The 24,250-nt window shown below is 45.3% G+C and overlaps 1 pseudogene; it reads left to right on the forward strand.

Moving 5' to 3' along the window:
• Window positions 1-8,770: 8,770 nt before the first annotated feature.
• Window positions 8,771-19,316, forward strand: LOC102265000 (pregnancy-associated glycoprotein 2-like; annotated as a pseudogene).
• Window positions 19,317-24,250: the final 4,934 nt, after the last annotated feature.

Genomic DNA, 24,250 nt, shown 5'->3' on the forward strand with positions numbered 1-24,250 from the left:
GGTGTTGGTATTAAGGTGATGGTGGCCTCGTAGAATGAGTTTGGAAGTCTACCTTCCTCTGCAAATTTCTGGAAGAGTTTGAGTAGGATAGGTGTTAGCTCTTCTCTAAATTTTTGGTAGAATTCAGCTGTGAAGCCGTCTAGTCCTGGGTTTTTGTTTGCTGGAAGATTTCTAATTACACTTTTAATTTCTGTGCTTGTGATGGGTCTGTTAAGATTTTCTATTTCTTCCTGGTTCAGTTTTGGAAAGTTGTACTATTCTAAGAATTTGTCCATTTCTTCCAAGTTGTCCATTTTATTGGCTTAAAATTGCTGATAGTAGTCTCTTATGATCCTTTGTATTTCTGTATTGTCTGTTGTGATCTTTCCATTTCTAATTTTATTGATTTGGTTTTTCTCCCTTTGTTTCTTGATGAGTCTGGCTAACGGTTTGTCAATTTTATTTATCGTCTCAAAGAACCAGCTTTTGGCTTTGTTGATTTTTGCTATGGTCTCTCTTGTTTCTTTTGCATTTATTTGTGCCCGATTTTTAAAGATTTCTTTCCTTCTAATAACCCTGGGGTTCTTAATTTCTTCCTTTTCTAGTTGCTTTAGGTGTAGAGTTAGGTTATTTATTTGACTTTTTCTTATTTCTTGAGATAAGCCTGTATTGCTATGAACCTTCCCCTTAGCATGGTTTTCACAGTGTGCCATAGGTTTGCGGTTGTTGTGCTTTCATTTTCATTCATTTCTTTGCATATTTTGATTTCTTTTTTGATTTCTTCTGTGATTTGTTGGTTATTCAGCAGCATGTTGTTCAGCCTCTATATGTTGGAATTTTTAATAGTTTTTCTCCTGTAATTGAGATCTAATCTTACCTCATTGTGGTCAGAAAGATGCTCGGGATGATTTCAATTTTTTTTGAATTTACCAAAGCTAGATTTATGGCCCAGGATGTGATCTATCTTGGAGAAGGTTCCGTGTGCAGTTGAGAAAAAGGTGAAATTCATTGTTTTGGGATGAAATGTCCTATAGATATCAATTAGATCTAACTGGTCTATTGTATCATTTAAAGTTTGTGTTTCCTTGTTAATTTTCTGTTTATTTGATCTATCCATCGGTGTGAATGGGGTACTAAAGTCTCCCATTATTATTGTGTTATTGTTAATTTCCCCTTCCATACTTGTTAGCATTTGTCTTACATATTACTGTGCTCTTATGTTGGGTGCATATATATTTTAAATTTTTATATGTTCTTCTTGGATTGATCCTTTGATCATTATGTAGTGTCCTTCTTTGTCTCCTTTCATGGCCTTTATTTTAAAGTCTATTTTATGTGATATGAGTATTGCTACTCCTGCTTCTTTCAGTCTCTATTTGCATGGAATATCTTTTTCCAGCCCTTCACTTTCAGTCTGTATGTGTCTCTTGTTTCGAGGTGGGTCTCTTGTATACAACATATTTAGAGGTCTTGTTTTTATATCCATTCAGTCTTTTGGTTGGGGCATTCAGCCCATTTACATTTAAGGTAATTATTGATAAGTATGATTCTGTTGCCATTTACTTCGTTGTTTTGGGTTTGAGTTTATACACCCTTTCTGTGTTTCCTGTCTAGAGAAGATCCTTTCACATTTGTTGAAGATCTGGTTTGGTGGTGTTGAATCCTCTCAGCTTTTGCTTGTCTGTAAAGCTTTTTATTTCTCTTTCATATTTGAATGAGATCCTTGATGGGTACAGTAATCTGCACTGTAAGTTTTTTTCTTTCATCACTTAAGTGTGTCCTGCCATTTCCTTCTAGAGAAGGCAATGGCACCCTACTCCAGTTCTCTTGCCTGGAAAATCCCATGGACAGAGGAGCCCGGTAGGCTGCAGTCCGTGGGGTCGCTAAGAGTCAGACAGGACTGAACGACTTCACTTTCACTTTTCACATTCATGCATTGGAGGAGGAAATGGTAACCCTCTCCAGTGTTCTTGCATGGAGAATCCCAGGGACAGGGGAGCCTGTTGGGCTGCCGTCTATGGGGTAGCACAGAATCAGACATGACTGAAGCTGAAGTGACTTAGCAGGAGCAGCAGCCATTCCTTTCTGGCCTGAAGAGTTTCTTTTGAAGAATCAGCTGTTATCCTTATGGGAATCCCCTTGTGTGTTATTTGTTGTTTCTCCCTTGCTGCTTTTAATATTTGTTATTTGTGTTTGATCTTTGTTAATTTGATTAATAAGTGTCTTGGGGCGTTTCACTTTGGGTTTCTCCTGTTCGGGAATCTCTGGGTTTCTTGAACTTGGGTAACTATTTCCTTCCCCATTTTAGGGAAGTTTTCAACTATTATCTCCTCAAGTATTTTCTCATGGCCTTTCTTTTTATCTTCTTCTTCTGGGACTCCTATGATTCAAATGTTGGGGCTTTTAACATTGTCCCAGAGGTCTCTGAGGTTGTCCTCATTTTTTAAAATTATTTTTTCCTCTCTGCTTCATTTATTTCCACCATAAGGAGTCTTGGTTAGCAACAAAGCCTGCTTGAAGTTTGGTAGAGTATGCCTCTCTGGGCCTGCAATTGCCCCCTTCCAGCTCTGGCTGCCCTCGCCTACATCTTAGGTGGGGGATAGGCCAATCCACAGAGCTAGCCGGCTAGCTCTGCTCAGTCCTTTGTTCTGTGAGTGGGCCTGGAAGTTTCTTAGGTTAGGGCTTTTTGTGGGATAGCTATCCCACAATCTGGTTTGCTATCTCAAGTTAGTTCCCTCAGATTACCCTTGGGGCATTCAGGCCTGGTCCTTACCCTAAGCAATGGAGTTCACGCCTCCCTGTCCAGTCCCCATTTACTAGTGATGGCGAGAGCATCTGAGCTGCTTCTCAGCTGGGAGTTGCTGTTAGGAATGTAATCTGTGGTTTTAATTATTTATTTATTTTTCCTCCCTGTTATGTTGCCCTCTGAGATTCCAAAGCTCACCACAGACCTGCCAGTGAGAGTTTTCCTGCTGTTTGGAAACTTCTCTCTGTTTTAAGACTCCCTTTCCAGGACTCCATCCCTACCTCTTTTGTCTCTCTTTTTATCTTTTGTATTTTTTCCTACCTCCTTTTGAAGATAATGGGCTGCCTTTCTGTGTGCCTGATGTCCTCTGCCAGCATTCAGAAGTTGTTTTGTGGAATTTTCTCAGCGTTCAAATGTTCTTTCGATGAATTTGTAGGGGAGAAAGTGGTCTCCCAATCCTATTTCTCCACCATCTTAGGACTGCCCCTCAGACCCTCTAATCTTATGTCATGGCCATTGGGCAATTCCAACAAGATTCATGCTTGTGGGGTATCAACCAGGACCCAAAAGATTCTGAAGAGCCACCACTGTATGCTCCAGGGACTCAAGTCCTAATTAAAGCCTGGAAATATGGGTCCCCGTAGGCTCAACTCCAGACCACATGGAAGAATCTGTAATACTTTCTACCCTCACAGCATTCAAGATACAAGGTCATGACTCCTGGATTCATTACTCATGAGTCAAGCATAGAAGAAAACAGAAGAGTACACTCAATACATCTGTGAGCCCTGGGAGACCTCAGCTACCTATTCAGGACTATAAATGAGTGCTATTTTAATGAACACCCCCAAAATTAAGTTTCCATGGATAAGATTTCTCAGGATAGCTCTAAAGAGCCAACACAGCTTGGCAGGGATTGTACTCCAAAATAGACAGGAGATAGATCTCCTGATCCCTGAACAAGTAGGGACTTGAGCCATCTTGAACGAGATGTGTTGTTTCTGGGTAAATACCTCCAGTCAAGTTAAAGAAAGTCTCACAGTCCTTAAGAAAAACATTCATATCCTACAGGATTTCAGAAAACGAGCTGGAGAGTTCTTGGGGTGGCTGTAATCCTTCTCTTGGCAAGGGGGGAATTTGGAGTTGTCTAATGCTCCAAAATCACTGCAGATGGTGATTGCAGCCATGAAATTAAGACACTTACTCCTTGGAAGGGAAGTTATGACCAACCTAGATAGCATATTCAAAAGTAGAGACATTACTTTGCCAACAAAGTCTGTCTAGTCAAGGCTATTGTTTTTCCAGTAGTCATGTATGGATGTGAGAGTTGGACCATAAAGAAGGCTGAGCACCAAAGAATTGCTGTTTTCGAACTGTGTAGTTGGAGAACACTCTTGAGAGTCCCTTGGACTGAAAGGAGATAATCTCAGTCAATCCTAAGGGAAATCAATCCTGAATAATCATTGGAGGGACTGATGCTGAATCTGGACCTCCAATACTTTGGCCACTTAATATGAAGAACCAATTCATTGGAAAAGACCATGATTTGGGAAAGATAGAAGGCAGGAGGAGAAGGGGATGACAGAGGATGAAACAGTTGGATAGCATCACCAACTCAGTGGACATGAATTTGAGTGAGCTCTGGGAGTTGATGATGGACAGGGAAGCCTGGCATGCTGCAGTCCTGGTGTGCTGGGGTTGCAAAGAGTCAGACACGACTGAGTGACTGAACTGAATTCGAAACACCAGCAGGAGTGGGCGCTTTCTTCAAGGTTGTTTGAGAAAGCCACACAGATTTAGACTACCACCTTGCCCTAGCCTACCACCCTACCTTCGATGTCCTAGCCTTCAGTATTACCTTTTTATTCCTTCTTCCCTAGGTTCTGAGAACAGGAAAGAAATAAACATTTTTGAATATCACACACAAAGCCCAGTCTGTGCTAGGTGTTGGCAACAATTTTAATAACAATTGTAAGTTAATGACAGAAGTTGTTATCAAATTGGAGTGAAATCTCCCTATATCCCATTCAACCTTTTCCTTATTCTACTCTGAAAATTTGCCATAGGGTACTTTTTTTTTTTATCATGAAAAACTTTTGATGCAAAGAGCCAACTCATTAGAAAACCCTGATGCTGGGAAAGATTGAAGGCAGGAGGAGAAAGGGATGACAGAGGATGAGATGGTTGGATGGCAATCCTGGCTCAATGGACATGAGTTTGAGCAAGCTCCGGAAGATGGTGAAGGACAGGAAAGCCTGGTGTGCTGCAGTCCATGGAGTGGCAAAGAGTTGGACCCGACTGAGCAGCTGAACAACAACAATAACAACAACAAAGGCTGGTTCTCATGCCCCCACCCAAATCTTGATTTTCCAGTGTAAAAAACCCCCAACATATCTGTCCACACTTCCAGTTCGGTTCGTTCAGTTCAGTCGCACTAGTCCATACTCCCACTTCCCGTCTAAAGGAAGGATTGGAAGCTAGGGGTCAGCACCTTCACTCAGTGTCCAAAGGGTCTTCTCTAGCCTCTTTCTACAGTTTCTGGGTTCTTTAAATATACTTCCTTCCCCTTTACGTCTTTAATCTATTGTATCCTTCTTATGCTTTAGCCTCAGTTTCCTTTGTTCTCCTTTATTCTCGCAGTCTAACATCTCACTCACCTACTCAAAGATCCCCATCAGCCAGAGGATAAAACTCATACTCTTGAATGTGAGTTTGAACTTCAAGCCCACCCCAACCCACCCTGGGACCTGGTCTTGGTTCCCCTCTTCTACCCTGTCCTGTGTATCATTGGTGCTCTTGTCCAGACTATCAAGTCTTTGTCCTAAACTCACGCTGGCTTACACTTCCATACTCCCTCAGAGTTCACTGTGGCCCTGTGCTTGTTTACATCAACATAATGCAGGGAACAGTGACACATCTCACTGCTGGAAAATGCTTTGATAATATTGACTGAAAAAATGTGCAACAGAAAAGTTGAGAATCTTGTTTTAGTCTACAAAATTTCTGAGGACTTCAAGCCCTGAAGCAGCCTCTCAGATAGTTCTAAGGGATTTCTCTGAAGACATAAATGAGGAGCCAGAATATACAGGAGTTTTCCAATAAAAACCAGACAGTTGGAACATCGAAAGATTACTTTTAATTAAAGGAGGCCAAATATCTCAAGTTAAGGAATTTAAGAGTGTTTCAATGTATGGGAAGATGCAAGAGCCTGGGCTCATTGAAATCATTTCTTTGATATGTACCTTAGGGCTTCCCTCATAGCTCAATTGGTAAAGAATCTGCTTGCAATGCAGGAGACCCCGGTTCGATTCCTGGGTCGGGAAGATCTTGTGGAGAAGGGAAAGGCTACCCACTCCGGTATTCTGGCCTGGAGAATTCCGTGAATTGTATAGTCCATGGGGTCGCAAAGAGTTGGACACAACTGAACAACTTTCATTTCACTTCATTTAGTTATCTAGGACAAGTATCCACTTTCTTCTCATCCCGAGTCCCCTCTAGATACACAATTGGTGGGGAAGTGGAGTGACTTCAGTAGCTGAGGACTTGATGGAGGGCATCCTTTTGCCATCCTGAATGCCTCTGGACTGACCATTGGGAGTGGCTGTAATGTGACAGCTGGATAACTGTAACATCCTTTGGTTACTGATATGGCAGACAACACTTCATCCACAATAGTCACTGCATGAATTAGCACATGCCTGGCCCCCTGCCTCAGCAACCAGTGTGACACTACAGATGGTGAAGCCTCTATTATTCGACATCTCTAGGAGAAGAAATCTCCAATCAGAGCCCTCAACGACTTGTGATGGACAGAGAGATTTCTTTCTTTGTCCCCACCATGAAGCATGCAGAATCTCAGTTCCCTGAACAGGGATCACAGCCCCATCCATTGCAGTGACAGTGCAGAGACTTAATCACTGGACGACCAGAAAAATCCAAGGTTCTTATTTGTAAATTGTGCATTGCTAGTACTGCTCATACTGCTTAGACTGACTAATATTATATGTCCCTTAGGGCTAAGCTTGCCAGGTGACTGACAATTCCTGGAGTCCAGTACCACACCAGTGCTGCCCTCTTTGATGGGCATTCCCTCCTCCCCACCACCCACACAGAAAACTCCTTTGATCTATTGAGATGCAACTCAGTTGCATCTCCACCAGGAAGCCTTCCTAACTCTACCCAAGGCAACATTAGGCATCGGCTTCCCAGGGCTCTGGGAGCATGTCTCTTACAATCTGGTCCCATTTTTTTTCTGAAGTTTTGATTCCTGGACTACAAGGCCCCTGCTAGCGTATGCAAAAAAAAAAAAAAAAAAAAAAAAAAAGCTGGCCTTCTGGGTGGACAAGCTCCCAAGGGGTCTGGATCCTGCAAAGGATCATAAACTAGGCTTTGGGCCACCTTCCCCTGGGCCCAGCATCTGTGTTCCCAGCATAGTCCACACTGTGTTCCTTTATTCCAGGCTCTGTCTACACAGCGAGCATTTTCCACACTAGGCTTACAGCACCTTGAAGAAGTATTCACTAGAAGAATGAACATTTCCTTATAGATGAGATCCTTTCTCAATTTCTCCCTCCATCCCCCACCGTCTTCTCTGCATCACTTACTGGTCCCCCAAGCCTAGGACCAAGGAGCAACTGGAATTAGCAGTTGGACAGACCTGGATTCAAATCTTGGCTCAGCTACTCACAGGCCCTGTGGCCTCCAGGGAGACATTTAACCCTAAGTTTCCTCATCTGTAAGTTGGGGACACTCTCAAGCTCTCAAGATGCCCATGAAAGCATGTGGGCAAATGCACTCAGTGTATATGGTCTTATTAGTGGATCAGAATCTGTGCTGGGAGACTGGAGTGGCCAGGAAAGACCTCCCTGAGGGGGAGACATTTGAGATGATGCTGAATGTTTAGAAGGAGCAAGCCATGCAAAGAACTGGGAGATCATTCCAGACCCAGAAATAGCCATTATAAATCCCCAAGGTAATCAAGCTTAATAAATGGCTACTTTCCACCTCCATTCTTCCTTTCACATTTGGACACTGGCCAGAGATCACTCACCATGAACTCATCACATACTTCACTTGTGAAATACCAGCAATGAGCCATCTCTATCCTCCCTAGAAAGGAGACCCCGGGGCTGTCACAGAGCTGAGTCATCTCTGAGCCCAGAGCTGTGTAGACAAGATGGTTATCACCAGGGGCACCAGGTGCCAGGGGCACCACGAGTGACTCTTTCCTTCTCCATGTTCTTATCCTCTCCCCTAAGCCCCCAGGGAACTGATAGAGCCAAGAGACAAGTAAAGGCTCTTGTCTCATTTTCCCCTGTGTGATCATGGGGGACCCTGACCACACTGCTGTCTGGGAAAAATCTCTTTCCTCCATTACTTCTCCAAAGGTGGCCTGTGACTAACATCAGCACCTGACCCTTAAGTCTAGTAGAACTCAACTCACAATCAATTGGATCTGGGAATGCCCAGCCTTGCCCTGTGAGTCTGTCCTTTTTCTCTAACCAGATCCTTTAAACAAAAACCTCAAAGAACATGATTGGTTGCATTCCCTCCCCTCCACCCTGCCCAACTGAGGTCTTCAGAGATCCAAGGTCTTTTTTGAGCATCAAAGAGGGGACAAGTTTCTTGAATACAGGCTAGTCTCAGCCCATCCAACATCACTCAGCCAGGGGTTCCCTGAAGAAAGAGTAAGACACCGCATCCATCAATGATGGACTCAGAGCAGGGAGTGGTAGACCAGTTGGCACTCAACTTCTGTGAGACAGAGGACCTTAGGAGCCTTGGCCACTGAAACTTTTCACCATTTGGGTCCTTAGGGATGAGATTAGTTGTTATAAGGCAGAAGTTACCAACAGGGAAGGTTGTAGATTCCTCAGAGGAAACATGAATTGGGTTGATGAATTGCCTCTCATAAAGGAACTCTGGGTATAAGACATGCCAGGACACTTAGATAAATTAGGAAACAATTAGGGCAGGTATGAGCATATATAACTAGGAGCTCCTTGTCACCACTACATGCTAAGAACCTGCTCATTCCTGAGTACTTGGACCCAGGAAAGAAGCATGAAGTGGCTTGGGCTCCTCGGGCTGGTGGCCCTCTCAGAGTGTGTAGTCATGTAGGTACAGGGACTGTAAGTGGCATCCTCTCTTTCTGGGTTAGGAGGTAATATGCAATTATTCTTTGACAGTTTTAAAATTCAACCCTCACTTATTGATAAGTCCTTGCCATGGGTATAATGGGGCTCCAGGGTCTTCAGTAGGCCTGCAGAGTTGCACAATTCTGGGGGTGCCAGTCACAAAATGATCTATATTTAGATGGCACTCTGGAATTCTTCAGTGCACAACCTATGCAACTGTAAGTGTGGTTCTGTGGAATAGCATTTCTCTTTCATTTGCTTCTAGGTCTCCTCTCTCCTCTCTCTCTAATTTTGTGTGTATGTGTCTGTCTTTATCTTGATGTCTCCCATTTATCTTTGCATCTTTTTCAATGTCTTTTTGTGTTCAGAATTCTCTGTGTTGTTTTCTTTCAATTTTTCAATTTTGATGCTTCCTTGATTCTTTATCCTCTTAATTTCCCTAATTTGTTTCCCATCTTCTAGCTTCCTCTCTCACCGCTCTCTTCTATTCAACCCTGGAGAAAGCGTGGTGGGGTAATTCTTGTCTGTTTTCCCTCTGACAAGCAGTGTGACCATAACCAAGTCACAGACTCCCTAAATTTCAAATTCCTCCCCTGTAAAAAAGAGGATATTGATGCCCCTTTTAACTCCCTCTCAAAGCTTAAGAAAGATACAGTGGGATGGCCACAGCAAAGGCTTTCATTGTTGAGACTTCTTATATAACACATACATTACATCCATCATGTTACTTAACATGCAAAACATTCTACACTGGGAGTGGGGATTATTACATTCCACCTTTTTTTATCAAAGGGAAACCGAGACTCCAAATGGTCATATGGCTTACTCATGATTACACGTGATGCTTTTGAACTGTGGTGTTGGAGAAGACTCTTGAGAGTCCCTTGGACTGCAAGGAGATCTGACAAGTCAATCCTAAAGGAAATCAGTCCTGAATATTCATTGGAAGGACTGATGCTGAAGCTGAAGCTCCAATACTTTGGCCACCTGACGGGAAGAACTGACTCATTGGAAAAGACCCTGGTCCTGGGAAAGGTTGAAGGCAGCAGGAGAAGGGGATGACAGAGGATAAGATGGTTGGATAGCATCACTGACTCAATGGACATGAGTTTGAGCAAGCTCCAGGAGTTGGTGATAGACAGGGAAGCCTGGTGTGCTGCAGTCCATGGGGTCGCAAAGAGTTGGACACAACTGAGTGACTGAACTGATGATTAAACAGCAGAACCTGTATTCAGATGGAGGTCTCTGACATGGTCTTTGCATGGTATTCTGATAAAAAGATGATACACATAAAAATGCCTGGAAAATATACAGTACCCTTATAATACCAGGTATGGCAGTCATACTATAACACAGACAGCTGACTGCTGCTTCTTCATTTCCTTTTCTGCATGCTTGGTGGAATAATCCCTCTAATGAAGATGAAGACCATGCGAGAAACTCTCATGGAAAAAAAAAAAAACTTGCTGAACAATTTCCTGGAGGAACAAGCTTACCACCTGTCCCAGAATTCCTTTCATGACCAGAAATTCTTATCTCAACCCCTGAAGAATTTAATGGATGTGAGTATATTCAGAGGATGGTGCTCCACAGCGCCCCCTGGTGCTCTGGCCTAGCACTGGGGCTCACCGGGAGGTGCCAGGTGGGATGTTGGGGCTGGGGCTCCTGCAGGAGGCAGAAACGGTGGGGAACAAGGACCCCATTCCCAGAGGAGAAGGCACTCTCATCCTCTACTCTTGGGCTGTGTTGGCTGGGCCCAGGACTATTAGCTAGCTGGTGAACACCCATTTCTGTGCCAAAGATATTAGTTTGAGGGAGATTGTTCTTTCTGAAAGAAGTGAGCCATTGAGTTACAGATAAAGGGTGAACTATAACCAATCAAAAGATAAAGCCAACTGTACATCAAGTGTGAAACCCCAGGCAGAGAAAGTTTATCCTCTTAAGATCCAGGAATGATAATAGTAAAAATGTACTGAGCCGATAAGGCACTTGAGGACGTAATAACCTGACACTATATTCATAGTTATTGACTTTAGAAAAAGTCTTACTTCTTCTTCACGAATGCACAGGCCATCCTTAGATAGAGGCAAAGAGTAAATACATGTCAAATGGAAGGGCCACCTGTGTGGTGTATATGGGACGTGGTCTGAGTTTAGAGGGAGTGGCCTGGGGGTGACCTGGGAGGACCACATGGAGAAGGAGGCACTCAGACTGGGGCTTGAAGAAGAGGCTGCAGAGTTTTTCAGATGAAGTCAATGGACTGCCCTGGGGGTCCAGTAGTTATGACTCCGGGCTTCCAGTGCAGGAGGTGCTGCTTCAATACCTCATCGTGAAGCTAATATCCCACATGCTGCAGAGCACAGGGTGGGGGGGGGCGGGGGGGGGAGATCAAATGCAGTCACCCTTGTGAGCAAAGCCTGTTAGCTGCATAGCATTTGGAAGATGATCTCAGGACACATGTGACACCCAGAGGGAGACAGCAGTGTGGGAATTGAGGGGAGCCAGATCTGCACTGACCCACCCTCTTTGGCTCCCATAGCTAGCCTATTTTGGTAACATCACCATTGGAACACCCCCTAAGGAGTTCCAGGTCCTCTTTGAAACTGGCTCATCTAAACTGTGGGTGCCTTCCATCAACTGTTCCAGTCCTGCCTGTTGTGAGTACCCACCCCTCACCCCATCTTGTACTCACCTTCCCACCCCCTTCTCTACCCTTGGCAACTGACAGACACTCATCTCTTGGGTCTGCAGATACACATATTACCTTCAACCCTCAAGAGTCCTCCACCTTCTGGTATACAAACAAGTCCTTCAACATCATCTATGGATCTGGGAGGATGAGCTCAGATCTTGGTTATGACACCATTCAGGTAACATGGCAACAGAAGCTGAGTCAGGACTGGCTTGGGAACAACCACTGCTTACACCTCAGGACCCTGTTCCTAGGGAGACAGCACCCTTGCTGACACACAAATTCCCAGAGTGACTAATTCAGAGAGGGGCCTGGAGTGTGGACTTGCAGCTCCTTTGCCCATGAGAAGCTCAAGGTTCATTTTGTTGGGAGCAGGGAGAGATGAGGAAAAAGCACCCACTTTCATATTTTCAGACTGAGCTGGGCACTTTCTTGCAAATAACTGGTTTAATCCTGCAACAACCTCACACAGCAGGTACTATGATTAGCTCCATGATACAGATGAGGGAACTGAAGTGCAGAGAGCAAGGGCCTGGCCAAGGTCACACATCTGGTAAGTAGTAGAGCTGGTCTGCCCAGTCATGACTCAAACTGGTGTGGGGTGTTTGGGGAGAGGACAAAAGTGATCTGGGTCCTCTGGGGGAAGTCTGGGGCTTCAGGTATCCAGCCTGGGAAAGCAGAGATCACAGATGTAGGAGGGGCCTGATAAATGGTTTCTCACTCTGTTGGGCTTTTGAGAATCTAATAAAAGCTATGACCTGCTTCCTCCAAAGTACCTGAGTATTCCACCCCCCACCACACACACACACACACACACACACACACACAAATAGACATCCCCAAGTGCATGTTTCCCAGGCAGAGTTTTCATAAGAACCCTTCCAGTGACATTGTATAATGGACTTCTGTCTTCTGGGCAGATGTAGAATCCACAACACACCTCAATGAATTCTGTCCATTTCTGTCATCAGATCATAGTGATGCCAAAGAGAAGGCTACCCTGCACTCTATGCATTTTGTCCACAAGGGGGAACCGCTTGGTCCTGAGTCTTGATTGACCCATATGTACAGAAGGCATGAAGTCAACTTGACTCATTCAGATGATGTTTGCCAGAGGAGCAGCTGTTGTTAAATACACAGCCCCACACAAATGGAACCTGAATTCTTGTCGCAGCTTGGTCTCACCATCTGAGATTAAGTGAGGCCAAGGCCAGGTCTCAGCTATTCTCTGTGGTTCTAATGCTACTGGCATACCAACTTGTCTCAGCTCCACTTCCCAAACCATGATGTTGGAACATCATGATGATCTCCTCTTCCACAGATTGGCAACCTTGTTAGCACTGCCCAGCCATTTGGCCTGAGCCTGGTGGAGTTCGGGTTCAGTCATGTGCGCTTTGATGGCACATCAAAGTGGGCTTGAGATACCCCAGCTTCTCCACCCCAGAGATAACCCCCATCTTTGACAACCTGGAGGAACAAGGTGTCATTTCTGAGCCTGTCTTTGCCTTCTACTTGAGGACGTAAGTCTGAGCTGGACAAGCTCTCTCTTCAAATTAGCTGTAAGATGCTTGCAGTTGTGTGAAAAATTATAGACCACCTTTTTCCTGACGGATAGTCTAGCCCATGGAAATTGTGACCCCAAGGTCACATCTGGCCCCACCACTGGTTTTTGTAAATAAAACTTTATTGAAACACAACTGTGCTTGTGGGCTCAAGGGCAGCAGCTTGGTCCATGGGGATGGAGGGAAGAGAGAGCAATGATAGATGTCAGGAAATGGGTTGGAGGAAAAGAGAATAGGATTTTCTGAGGGACTTGATATGGAAGAAAAGAGAGGGATGGCGGGAACGTTTCCGTCCTTGCTAACATTTCACTGGGAGCCCAGGATGAGCTACACAGTTTGCAGGAGCCAGTGCAAAATGAAACTGTTGGACCCCTTGTTCAACAAGTATTAGGAATTTAAAGACAGGGTGACAGAGGTGAGGGGCCTGCTGAATATGGGGCCTCATGGGTAATACATCATGGATGGTGCAGGTCACACATCAGTGAAGCCGACCCTGGGTGCCCTGAGCCCATGCCCTTGGTGACTTCAGGACTTGGCTTTTCTGAAAAATGACAGTTTAGGTAAGGAAAATGCCAGACCCCTCCAGCATGGTGTACCCTGAGGGGATCTGGGAGCACTCAGGTTACTGGAGGGGACCAGGCTCTCTTTAGAAGCCCAGTCAGTTTGCTCAGCTTTGAACCTCTTCTGTGCCACTCACTGGTTGGTGACCAACTTTGGTTGGGTTCTCAATCCTTCTGAACCTCAATTTCTGCATTTATAAAATGGGGACTCTAGTAGTGCCTCTGATGGGTGGACAAGCCCAGCCCTCACACAGTGCCTGGCAATTTCTCTCCTCCAGAGAGCCCCTCTCTTCCTTCTCACGACAGCCAGAAGGAGAGTGGTAGCATGGTGACGATTGATGGAGTGGACCACGCCGACTACAATGGAGAGCTCAACTGGGTACCAGTGACCAAAGCTGGGTACTGGCAGATAGCCATGGACAGGCAAGCCTCTCCCTCTGAGGGTCACCCCAAGTGACGCTCTCACACGTGTGCATGGACACATGCTGACATAAACATGCTCTCAGACACTCTGTCAAACACCCAAACGTACACTGCACCCCACAGACACACATACAAGCACACAGAGAGATACAGATGCACACACACAGAGACATACATACAAACACACAGAGACACACAGATGCTCACACAGGCACAGATACAAACATGCACAAGCAGACAGATACACACACAGACACACATACACAGACACACACACAGATACACACACAGATACACACACAGACACACACATACAGGTAACACACACATAGACACACATACACAGACACATACACAGATACACACATACAGATACAAAGACACACACACACAGATACACACACACAGACAGTTACAAACACACAAACACACACAGATACACACACAGATGCACACACAGGCACAGATACAAACACACACAAGCAGACAGATACAAACACACACAGACACACACACAGATACACACACACAGACACACATACACAGACACACACACAGATACACACACACAAACACACACAGACATATACAAACACGCACATAAACACACAGAGACACACAGATGCACACACAGGCACAGATACAAACACACACAAGCAGACAATACACACACATGGATACACACACACAAACACACACACAGATGTATACAAACACACACAGAAACACACAGAGACACACAGATGCACACACAGGCACAGATACAAACACACACAAGCAGACAGATACATACACACACAGACATATACAAACACACACAAACACAGATACACACACAGACACACAAACACACACACAAACACACAGAGACACACAGATGCACACATAGGCACAGATATAAACACACACAAGCAGACAGATACACACACAGATATACACACATAGAAACACACACACAGACAGATACAAACATACACACAAACATACAGAGACACACAGATGCACAAACAGGCACAGATGTAAACACACACAAGCAGAGAGATACATACACACACAGACATATACAAACACACACAAACACAGATATACACAGAGACACACAAACACACACACAAACACACAGAGACACACAGATGCACACATAGGCACAGATATAAACACACAAAAGCAGACAGATACATACACACACAGACATATACAAACACACACACAAACACAGAAACACACAGACAGACACACAAACACACACACACAAACACAGATACACACACAGACACACACACAGACACACACACATAGACACACACAGACACACAGACACAGACACACACACATATACACACACAGATACACAAACACAGATACACACAGACACACACAGACATGCACACATAGACACACACAGACACACACACAAACATAGACACACACAGACACACATATAGACACAGATATAAACACACACAAGCAGACAGACACACACATAGACACACACACAGACATATACAAACACACACACAAACACAGACACACACACACAGACACACAAACATACACATAAACACAGACACACACCCATGGGTTCATAATCACCACAGCCTCCTGCAGAGACTTCTCACCAGGTCCTGAGATGATCCAGAGAGGACTGGGCAGCCCGGGGAGGGCTGCACTCACTGTGCTGTGAGGCAGGGAGCATGGCTTGAGTGAACAGAGGATCACAAGAGTTTCATCATAGGGTTGTGATAAGATGACCAACTGTTCAGGGTTACCGGGACCAAGCGAGTTCTCAGCACATAGAACAGGCAGTTAAAAAAACAAAGTCCTGAAAAAAATGGGGAAAACTGATCTCCTTTGGGAGAGGTTAGTCAGTTGGAGTTAGTCAGTTAGTCAGTCACCAGTGGAGAGAGGTTGACTGCAGTCTTGAGACCTGAGAGCAACTCATAAAAAGAGATATCCCATGTGACCATAGCTCCCCACCCCACATACTGGGCACACGGTGGGGCAAGGGCTGTGACTTAGAGAATCAGGAAGCTGGGTTCCAGAAGCGGCTGAGAACAAGGGGCAATACTTGAGGAGATTCTATGTGATACTCTCAGAGAAAAACTGAGCTGTCCTTTGGAGGTCCTCTGGGCTAGCTTGGGCATCCCCTGGCCAGGGCCTCAGTGTCTGAGCCTGGTGAGGAGCCAGTGCTGGGAGACAATCTCTCCCAGGGAGCCTGTGTCACCCCCACCACCACTCTAAGCATCTGTTGCCCCAGGGAACCTCCATTTTCACTATGTTGGTTGACCCATCATTGGTCAGAAACCAGATACAGGTCTCTGGGTGTTCATCATTCATTTTTTCAATTATTCATTCATTCCTTCAGCAAACATTGTGCATCTACTGTGTGCCAGGCACTTTAGTGAGGCAATGAGAATAAAACTTGCCCTAATATCTAGTAAGGCATATGTACATGAAATGACTCACACACATAGTGAATTACCACTTTGGTGCATGCTAGACATGAGGAAGAGTCTAGAGAGAGTGACCAAGACAGGAGACTAATCCACTCCAGGGGAAAGACTTCCCTACAAATGTGGCAATTAAGCTGGAACCTGGAAAATGAGGAGAAATTAGCTAGACAAAGGTGATGGTGGTCTTCTAAGAAGGGTGACAAGAACCTGTCAAGGCCCTGAGGAGTGAAAGGGCCTGGTGGTTTCAAGTACTGCATTCAAGGATGTCAAAGAATGTGACATGACCAGAGCAAAGGAAAACAGAGTCAGGGCAAGAGGTGAAGCCCTGACTGTTCAGGAGACTTTCAGGGAGGATACAGTTGTGGGGGAGACTCAGAGTGACCCTGGTGCATGCTTTGTCCCACTGTCTCCCAGCATCTCCGTGAACGGGATGGTGATTGGTTGTTCCGATGGATGTCAGGCCCTTGTGGACACCCGGACCTCTTTGCTGATTGGCCCAAGTAGAGTGGTTACCAACATCCAGAAACTCATCGATCCTTTGCCTCCAAGGATCACAAGGTGAAGGGTCATGCCACAGGGTCACTCCTGGTCTCTTTGCATACCAAGGATCAGCAGGACCAACCTCCCACCTCCCTCTTTCTCTTACAGCATGTGGTTTCACGTTAGAGCATTGGGGCCCTGCCTCCTTTCATCTTCACGATCAACGGCACTGACTACCCTGTGCCCCCTCAAGTCTATATTCGGTAGGTGAGGGGCCAATCCTGTGGGCTGGCTCTCAAACCTGGGACTTGCAGGAACCCTCTTTGGGCTGCTGCTGGGAGGAGGGCGCCCTCTGCAGGCAAAGTCACACCATTGCAGATGTTGCTGAGCCCCTGTGGCTGGGCCAGTGCCTCCCACAAAACCAACCACGTGAGAGTAAAGGACAGTCTGGCACATCTATCCTCTGGAAAGAAATGTGGAGAGACCATCCCATGCTGGCATGATACCTGGCATAAGGAGAAGGGAACGCTAAAGTCCTCTGCCCTCAAAAGGCTTCAGTTCAACCGAAGCCTTCAAAGGGATAAACCTGGAAAATCAGCTCTAGCAATCTGTGAAATAGGCCATGTGACAAGGAGGATGGCTGGGGACAGTCCCAATGTGCTGTCCCACCATGGGGGTTGACAGTCTCCCTTCCCTTCTCACAGTTGTCCTGGTTTGGATGTTAACCTACCTGGTTACCCCAGTCCTCAGCTACAACTTCTCCTTGCTAAGCCCCAGTTCTCCCCTCTGTGAGTTGGGGTACCCGACCCCTCTGTGGGGAGGTTGGATGCTAAGGTGAATAAAGGGTGCACAGTGACTGCACAGCCCCAGCACAGGGTTAAGACTTAATGTCAGCTCCCTATGGGAGTTCAGAGCAGACTGGCAGGCTCAAAGAAGGCTTTGAGGAAAAGAGGAAATTTCAGTAATTCTAAACCCCCAGCCTCATGGAGGCATAGGAAGCCTGCTTGTGTTGAGGCAACACTATACTGGATTCCATGCACATGGTACCCCCTGGGGTTGTGCAAAGGGGTGCTGGGGGCACATTAAGGGTGATGAGGTCTACAGACGAAGAGGGCATCAGGGTAAGTCACTGAACTCAACCTGGAGTGCCATGGAGGGTAAGAGTATGTCCAGGAAGGCTTCCTGAGTGCAGTATAAAGAACAAGTTGTGGGTCCTGCTATATTTAAGATGGATAAACAACAACGACCTACTGTGTAGCCCTGGAACTCTGCTCAATGTTATGTGGCAGCCTGGATGGGGAACCTTGGGGGAGAAAGGCTACATGTATATGTATGGCTGATTCCTTGTACTGTCCACCTGAAGCTCACGATATTGTTATTTGGCTATAAAATAACAATATAAAATCAAATTGTATTTCCTCATCACCTGAGGAAGTGGGGTACACCCAAGAACAAGAAGGGCCAAGACATGTGGTTGTCATGAGGCAGGGGGATACGGGAAAGGAGGATTAGGAGTTTGGGCTTATTAAATGAAACCATATAGAGGATGGATAAACAACAAAGTATTAAAATAAAAAATGTTTAAGAAGAGAACAGTTTGTGGTGAAGAGAGAGAAAACAGGCATTCTCTGCAGAGTAAACTGTGAGTGGAGGTGAGAAGGGAAGAAACAGCAGAGCATGAGGGGAGCTACAGGACACTCTTGGTCTTTTAAAAAAATGATTGAAGTATTGATTTTTTAGTGCTGCATTAAGTTCTGCTGCAAAGCAAAGTGACTCAGTTGTACATATACATATATATATTTTTTCATATTGTTTTCCATTGCAATTTATCACAGGATATTGCATATAGTTCCCACTGTTATACAGTAATACTTTGTTGTTTATCCATCCTCTATATTAGTTTTTATTTAATAATCCCAAACTCCCAATCCTCCTTTCCCATACCCACCTGCCTCATGGCAACCACATGTCTTGGCCCTTCTTGTTCTTCGCTGTACCCCACTTCCTCAGGTGCTGAGAGAACCACTTGATTCTTACCAAAGGAGGGAAATGAAACCAAAAAGTATGCCGGGTCTGGATATCGACAGGGGTGGCAGGTAGTGGCCCAGGGTGATTGATGTGTGTTTCTGTCTCCCCAGAGTTCTCAGAACGTCTGTATTAGCAGCATTCGAGGGGGCACAGAGGGCTTGCACCCCATGGAGACCTGGATCCTGGGTGACGTCTTCCTGAGGTTGTATTTCTCAGTTTGTGAAACAACAGGGTTGGCCTGGCTCCTGCAGTGTAAATGCTGTGGCTGTTCAGGAATCAGGCAGGCCCACTCCAAACACACATTCTCTCAACTCAGTGCATACCTGCCAGGGATGCTGGTAAACTATGTTTGAAGCTCTGCAAGCCCTATTCTCAGTAAAGAATAAAGGATTCATCTCAATGATGCTGATATGAATGGGTGCCTCTCTTTGGGTAGCAGAGGTGGATCGTATCTGGGCAGGACCTAGAATCAAGTCTGAACTACTAGTGAGAGGAGCCCAACTCCAACTGACTTCAAGGAAAGGGGAGGCTTATTGGAAGGATACTGGGGATCCGGGATCTGGGACACAGGATCCAGAGCAGATCCAAAGATCTCAGGGACTGGATCCAAGAAATCAGAAGCCATCAGCTCACAGTTTGACATCCTCACTCTTTCTCTTCGATTCTCTTAGCCTGACAACTTTCTTCCCTCAGGCTTCTACACCTACTGAAGGACTCTGCAGCTTGCCCCAGGGCTTTATATCTCTAAAGCATCTAGTCAGTATGGAAAGAAACTCAGAAGGCATCAGAGCTCCAGGGAGGGATCTGATTGACCCAACTCAGATCTTGAGTCCAGTTCTGGACCAATTGTATTGGTCGGGGCATGGAGTCCTATAATTGGCCCTAGCATGGTCATGTGGCCCTGACCCTGCACCAAATGTGATTGACATTTTACTCCAGAATCACGTGACTAGAGATAGAGAGGCAGCCACAAAGGAAGTGTCAGGGGGAGGTTCTAGACCGTGGAAGAGTTTATGGTTGCCCCACTAACTCCATCACCTCCTCATTCAGAGAGATGGTAAGGGGTAATAAAATTATACTGTATTCTTGCCATTCTGGAGGAACATTGGCAGTGGCCTTCTGCTGCAGGGAGATCTGGGTAAGGCCCTTTACACTGAGATGGTTCCCTTCTCTTTCTCCACCCCAATCACCAGCTCTCTTCCACCCACACCTGCTTTGTCCTTTCCAGTGCCACTTTGCAAGTGACAGCCCCGTGTGGATTCCTGAGCCATCCCCCTCCTCCAGGGTCCAGCAAGCTCCTACCTTTGACCTCCAGTGATGCTGGGGAGGATGCCATTCATGTAAATGGGGGAATCCAGGGTGCACAGAGCCCTCAGCCTCTCTGAGCTTCTTTCACGGGCAGAGCCACAAACCATTTGGTTCAAGCTGCCATGGTTTGCTAGTTTTAGAGTAGAAGTATCACTTTTTCCCATTTGGAGACCCTAGGCAGAGGCCCAGGCTGGGGACAGCAGGGTCAGAGTCAGATCCAGAATAGAGAAGGAGCAGGAAAGAATAAATAAGGTGGAAAACACAGTTATCTTTTCTTTCAGTACAAATTTACTAAGCACCTACTATGTGCTAGGTGCTGTGGTGGAACCCAGGGATAGAGAGCTGGGCTAGGAACTTACCTCCAAGTCATGGAGACAGATAAAGGGACAACTCCCAACTGGGAGGGCCAGATGGAGAAAATAACGATAGTGTGGATGGGAGGCCAGAGGAGTAAAGGGCTTCCTCTTGAGGAAGACAAGGAAAGGCTGGCATAGGGTGAGGGGATGGGTGTTGACTTTAGGCTTGTCACCCTGATCCTGAAACACACCCTTAAACCCTGAAGTTACTATCTGTGTGCAGCTTGGCCATATGTCCTGGGTACATGTGCCTGGCCACTTTGGGAATGCCCTGGGTTATGAGCGACATGCAGGGAGTGAAAGAGGTCCAGTTGCAGAGCTGATTAACAAGGGAAAGGTGAGAGCAGAATCAGTTATTTTTCTTTAACAGTAAATATCACGAACCAGGCTTAATGGGGAGGCAAGTGAACAGTTTGTCAAACTCATTCTCCAAGTTTTCTCCATGGAACCATAAACAATGGTGCTGTTGGTGAGAAACCACCAATAAGAGCAAGAATAATAGCTCTGGTTAATTACAGATGCTAGCTCACTGTCTCCCCATGAGCCCCGGGAAGGCATGACCCCCATTGTACAAAGGAAAGATGTCTCCTATCTTCTGGCTCCAATACTTGTGACAGATATGTAGCCACTCTCAAGAAATACACTTTAATTAAATGAATGGATGAGTTAGTAGATGCTTCCACTTGAACACACTCCTGCATCCATGTCAGGAGACACGCATGGTCTCAGCATGGCTGCCACCATATCACCTGGAAAAATCACCCTAGATCAGCCTAAGCCCAGGACGGGAGCTGGTGCCTGTTAATGTACTCCTTACTCTTGAGGCTCTATATTTGTAGCCTGTGCCACCAACATGAGGATAAATCTGATCTTTAAAGCCACAGTCTTACTCCACCTTCCTTCCACTTTTATCCATTCCAAATTGTAGATCAAAGATTTATAGCCTTCAGTGATAGAAAAGGTAGGAAAAACAGGAAAGAGGAAGATCTTGAACCCTTCTTGGAAGAGTGCAAATTAGTACAGTCTTGGGTGATGGTTTGTCCTAAATATAAGTACAGCTTTTGTCCCAGGAATTTTGCTTGTAAGATTTATATAAATCTATGACTAAAAGCACCCACAAACATAAAGAAGCAAGGATAAAGTCCTCAGAGTCTCTAACAAAAGTGAAAATCCGAGCCATCCCAAAGTCCATTCAACATAAAGTGTCCACAGCAGAGACAGGCCACCATGCAACCACCTGCCTGAAAATAGTATTCAATGTTAAGAGAAATCCTTCCAATAGGAAATTGAGAGAAAAGAACAGAATATAAAACAGCATGATCCCAGGCTTGCAGAGCAAGTGGAAGACAGTGCAGCATCCTCACCAGGCATATACATCCTGGATTTTCTGCCTTGATTCAGATCCCAGGACAGAAGTCAGAGGGTCAGGCACAGGTGACAGCAAGGCCACCGTGGGAGCCACTGCAGACCCATGGGGCCCGAGACAGGGTGGAGAGGGCTGGGAAGTGGGGAGGCATCCACAGGTACAGAGACAACAGCTCTTTGGTGGGGGTGATACCTCCTACTCTGAGGGGATCAGACTGGGCCTGAGACAGAAAAGGAACAGGTGTTGATCTATGTTCCCTCCACAGAGACAACGTATCACTGTTTCCTCACCTAGGATCTAGTGGAAGATAACTGGAACCCTAACTGAAGCAGCACTTCTGTTTTCTTGGCTCTAGGAGGAGCTAAAGCACTGGCTGATTACTCCCTTCCTCACCCTTACCAGCCACCCTTTCCTTGCCACTACTTCAAGCCTGAAATCACACTGCAAAGAGAGTTGTAAAGACCTTTGGTTTCTTGTCAGTTTACTTTATCTCCTAGGGTAACACAACAAGCTGTTCCCATGACAACCTGCACAGTTCAATCTCTCCATATTATAGGGGACTAAAAGATCTTCATGACCAAGATAATCATGATGGCAAGATCACTCACCTAGAGCCAGACATCCTGGAATGTGAAGTCAAGTGGGCCTTAGAAAGCATCACTACGAACAAAGCTAGTGGAGGTGATGGAATTCCAGTTGAGCTATTTCAAATCCTGAAAGATGATGCTGTGAAAGTGCTGCACTCAATATGCCAGCAAATTTGGAAAACTCAGCAGTGGCCACAGGACTGGAAAAGGTCACTTTTCATTCCAATTCCAAAGAAAGGCAATGATGAAGAATGCACAAACTACCCCACAATTGCACTCATTTCACATGCCTAGTAAAGTAGTGCTCAAAATTCTCCAAGCCAGGCTTCAGCAATACATGCACCGTGAACTTCCAGACGTTCAAGCTGTTTTTTTTTTTAATTTATTTATTATTATTTTACTTTACAATATTGTACTGGTTTTGCCATACATAATCCACCACAGGTGTACAGTGTTCCCCATCCAGAACCCCCCTCCCACTCCCTCCCTGTACCATCCCTCTGGGTCATCCCAGTGCACCAGCCCCAAGCATCCTGTATCCTGCAATGAACCCGGACTGGCAATTTGTTTCTTATATGATATTATATATGTTTCAATGCCATTCTCCCAAATCATCCCACCCTCTCCCTCTCCCACAGAGTTCAAAAGAGTGTTCTATACATCTGTGTCTCTTTTGCTCTCTTGCAAACAGGGTTATCATTACCATCTTTCTAAATTCCATATATATGCATTAGTATACTGTCTTGATGTTTTTCTTTCCGGCTTACTTCACTCCTTATAATAGGCTCCAGATTCATCCACCTCATTAGAAATGATTCAAATGTATTCTTTTTAATGGCTGAGTAATACTCCGTTGTGTATATGTGCCACAGCTTTCTTATCCATTCATCTGGTGATGGACATCTAGGTTGCGTCCATGTCCTGGCTATTATAAATAGTGCTGCGATGAACATTGGGGTACATGTGTCTTTTTGCATTCGTGTTTCCTCGATGTGTATGCCCAGCAGTGGGATTGCTGGGTCATAAGGCAGTTCTATTTCCAGGTTTTTAAAGGAATCTCCACAGTGTTCTCCATAGTGGCTGTACTAGTTTGCATTTCCACCAATAGTGTAAGAGAGTTCCCTTTTCTCCACACCCTCTCCAGCATTTATTGCTTGTAGACTTTTGGATTGCAGCCATTCTGACTGGCGTGAAATGGCACCTCATTGTGGTTTTGATTTTCATTTCTCTGATAATGAGTGACATTGAGCATCTTTTCATGCGTTTGTTAGCCATCTGTATGACTTCTTTGGGGAAATGTCTGTTTAGTTCTTTGGTCCATTTTTTGATTGGGTCGTTTATATTTCTGGAATTGAGCTGCAGGAGTTGCTTGTATATTTTTGAGATTAGTTCTTTGTCAGTTGCTTCATTTGCTATTATTTTCTCCCATTCTGAAGGCTGTCTTTTCACCTTGCTTATCGTTTCCTTTTTGTGCAGAAGCTTTTTAATTTTAATTAGGTCCCATTTGTTTATTTTTGCTTTTATTTCCAGTATTCTGGGAGGTGGGTCATAGAGGATCCTGCTGTGATTTGTG

The sequence above is a fragment of the Bos mutus genome, chromosome 22 (assembly GCF_027580195.1).
Source record: "Bos mutus isolate GX-2022 chromosome 22, NWIPB_WYAK_1.1, whole genome shotgun sequence".
Classification (NCBI taxonomy): domain Eukaryota; kingdom Metazoa; phylum Chordata; class Mammalia; order Artiodactyla; family Bovidae; genus Bos; species Bos mutus.